Genomic DNA, 4,304 nt, shown 5'->3' on the forward strand with positions numbered 1-4,304 from the left:
CGGGGTATGTTTTATTATATAATATCAGTATTTACACTGAAACATTCAATAGCTTTCCTTAGCTGTTGGAACAGTGAAAGACCAAAATATTAGATGTTAACCCTGAGCAAATTGTAGCTTGTAGTTGTACATTTAATATAATCAATAATACTACATACTACCTTGTCGGACTTTATTTAAACGGACTTTAGTTCATAGTTGGATGCTAGAAGCCCAAGTTTACAATTTACCTCGGAAATTTATCTCGTACCGTTTTAAAACCAGATCTCGGAGAAAGGTTCACCTTAGAGTATTTTAAACCTAATTCTCGGTCAGACGTTTTACAATCTCCGAACAGTGTGACTATAATTATTTGGCCAGTTGGTAGATCACCGACCGGCTATAAGCCGGCTACTAACCGGCTATAAGCCGGCTTATAGCCGGCTACAATTTTTATAGCCGGCTATAAGCCGGCTTAGTAGCCGGTTAGTAGCCGCTTACATTTGATGTTGAGCGACGGCTATTAGCCGGTTATAAGCCTGCTATTAGCCGTTTTGGTATTAAAAGTGGTTATAAGCCGGCTATAAGCCGGCTTATAGCCGGTTAGTAGCCGCTTACATTTGTTGTTGAGCGACGGCTATTAGCCGGTTATAAGCCTGCTATTAGCCGTTTTGGTATTAAAAGTGGTTATGTTATAAGCCGGCTATAAGCCGGTTATAAGATATTAACTCAACTATGCATCGTACTGAACGATAGTCAGGAGCCGGCTATAAGAAATTCAGTGAAAACGGCTATTAGCCGGCTTATAGCCGGCTTATAACCACTTTCGATACCTAAACGGCTAATAACCGGCTAATAGCCGTTTTCGCTGAATTTCTTATAGCCGGCTCCTGACTATCGTTCAGTACGATGAAGTTGAGTTAATATCTTATAACCGGCTTATAGCCGGCTTATAGCCGGCTTATAACCACTTTCGATACCTAAACGGCTAATAGCCGGCTTATAACCGGCTAATAGCCGTTTTCACTGAATTTTTTATAGCCGATACCTAAACGGCTAATAGCCGGCTTATAACCGGCTTATAGCCGTCGCTCAATAACAAATGTAAGCGGCTACTAACCGGCTATAAGCCGGCTTATAGCCGGCTATAAAAATTGTAGCCGGCTATAAGCCGGTTTATAGCCGGCTTATAACCGGCTTATAACCGGCTTATAGCCGGTCGGTGATCTACCAATTTCCCAATTATTTTATGTACAATCTCCGAACAGTGTGACTGTATTATCATGTACAATATCCGGACTTCATTTTAACGGACTTCATAGTTGGATGCTAAAAGCCCAAGTGTTCATTTTAATGTCCGTTCATTTCAATATCCGTTCAAATTTTGGAGGACATCCTAAGTAGACGGACCCTTCCGAGTAGTACAACCTATTTCTTGGGCAGCAGTTTGAGTTTAGCTCGTACCGTTTTAAAACCAGATCTTGGAGCAGAGTTCACCTTAGAGTATTTGAAACCTAGTTCTCGGGCAGCAGTTCAGCACTTTTAATCAGAACCCACGAATTTATTTTTCCTGGTATTACCATTCACCAATTAGTGTTAAATTCATGCCATATTGAAACCAACGGGGTGTTATGATTATGTAACTTGCGGTTTCATTGAACAAGTGGCTTTGAAACAATTTGCACTGCAATAGCCCCTAAGCTTATTTAACAATATTCCTCATGAAGGCCAAGGTTAGCTTGCTCAATGGACACTTTTAACAAATTTTTCAGGCCTCAGGGTAACTTCATGATTACTGTAACTGAAATTCCATGTTCTGCAAAATATTGATTGATGTGCCTAAAATCCATGCCCCAAAATTACCATCACATATTAGTCTCAATATTCGATAATCGTATAGCTATAAGTACAGCAGCGCCATCAATAACACCAATTTTATAATTTTTTGAGCACCACCATGAAACTTGAAGATTTTGTTAAACCAGATCGTTTAAATTCATTTTGTCGTCCAACTCTGCTACGTCATGTTTTGTCACATTTACTTTTTCTCGTCGAAGAAGCCAATATAGGTAGGAAGAAAAAACTTTCGATTTTTGAGTTCTACCGTCCTGTTGCTATTGACCTGCTTGCTTTGTACGATGTCACAGAAAAGTCCGAAATTCGTAGAATTGCACCTGGTATTGCTAAGTAAGTACCATATTTTTATGTTCTCATATTTGGCGTCATACTATTCGTTGATATTTAAGTGCTTTTTCCGATCTGTTTTTATTCATTCCGTTTCTATTTATTTATGCAGTTTGTATTTAGCGTTCATATCCGGTGTGGATAATTGCCAATCGTGATTCGTGTGACTGATATTCATAGTCCATTCTAGTTAATATAATGCTATTTATAATTATATTTCTTATAAAATTGGTTACGCTATTTGTAATTTGAAAACTATTGCAGGAAAATAAGAACCATTGATACAAAACTCCGAGATCTCTCAGCTAAGGCGGCACAGTCCAGGATGGACAAGTTCACTAACAGTCTAAATGAACCTTTTGATGTCCTACCCAAAAAGAAACTTGAAGTTGAAGCCCCTGTGCAAGTTAATCTCATCACTCCTGCTCTCAGCGATGTTACTACATCAGATTTATTGCCCGTAAGCACTTTTCAATACGAATACATAATTAGTTGTTAAAATAGCCTAACTGAGATAATATTGATATAATATCATTGACCGTCAAATGATCAATTTAATCTCTGCGCCGACATTGTGATAATTGATAAAGGGAGCTGTTGTAATGAACAATTTTTTAAATGCCCTGGCCATCTTTAATAAAATCACGGACAACAATACAATTACTTGTTAACGACAGGTTGTTTATCTAAGCGATGACTCAGCAAGTCAACATAGCTACATTGACCCAAGAGATGAAAAGGATGCTGATTTTCATCCAGCCTCGTCGAGTTCCTCTACTAGTACTTCGGAAACACCGAAAATCACGGTTTCCACTTACCTGAACTGCAGTCTGGATGGTATGGCAGCTGAGTTAGAAAGAAATTCTGCCGGCTTGGAGTCGACGGCACGCACGTTAACATCATTTTGCAGGGAACTATACAAAGGGGGTCATCTACAGCAGCCATTTGTTGTTCCCCGGTCAAAACTTCAAAGCACATGTAAAAGAGATGGAAAGAAGAGGCTTGAAGCACTGTCAACTCGTTCTCCGTTAGGTTTGTACATATAATGTCTTAACGTTAATCAGCTTAGTTTTTGTCTTTGACTTTTGGACATATTTATTACAAAAAAAAACTTGTAACTTTACTATTAGAATGAGTATGCTATAAATTAAAACTTGTTATTTTGCAGCAATATTCTTTGACGGAAAGGAGGATAAGAATATAAGGATGAGCCAAAAAGATGAAAAAGGTCACATACGACATAGTGTGGGGAAACGGAGCCACTACTCTGTGGTAGAACAGCCTGGTGCGATCCCTCTTGGGATGTTTGTTCCAGAACAATCGACTGGTAAGCATTACTATTATTTAGATTAAACTTCGATTGAAAGTACGTTTAAAATTGTTCTTCTCCAGATTAGTGGTATAATGAACGGTTTAATGTTACAATTATATGTCTCATTCCTGCATTTTAACGTTGCATCAGATTTCCGGAAAGGCTCTGCAGTTACACTGTAACATTTATGCGGATTCTTTGTTGATTACTTAATGTTTATATAGGTAGAGGCATTGCTGTTGGATTGTATGACTACTTCCTAAGTCGTGGCATAACCACGGACAATACATTGTGTATAGGTGGAGACAACACTAGTGTTAATTCTGGCTACTTGGTAAGCAAATAACTCATTTTTCATTTACGATTAGAAACTTTTTATGTTATAGCTGAGCATTGGACACTATCAAACAGCGACACAACCATTTCGTTCTCATAAAAATGTTGAAATAAATCATTTTCAGGGAGGTGCTTTTCGAGAGTTTGAGGTTCTGCTACATCGAGCACTCCAAAGAGCCCTGTGCCTCTTACACCAAGTGGAACTCCCCCTAAGGAAATTGTACTTTCACTATGGAGGATCGACCAAGGGTGTGTTATTTACTTTAAAATTGAAGCTCTGTAGTCTTTTAGAATAACAGTTCAAAATTTCCACAATATTAAACATTCCTTACTGTAACAATTGCAAGGATTTCCTTGATAACTAAACGAATAAATTATAATTGTGATTAATATCATCATCGTTAATTCTTACTTTCTAATACTTACACTTAAAGTAAAGTATCTATATTATGTATCATTACAGCACCTGGTGACTTTGACGGACCTATGGGGC

This window comes from Bolinopsis microptera, chromosome 11, assembly GCF_026151205.1.
Source record: "Bolinopsis microptera isolate Bmic1 chromosome 11, MBARI_Bmic_1.0, whole genome shotgun sequence".
NCBI classification, from domain to species: domain Eukaryota; kingdom Metazoa; phylum Ctenophora; class Tentaculata; order Lobata; family Bolinopsidae; genus Bolinopsis; species Bolinopsis microptera.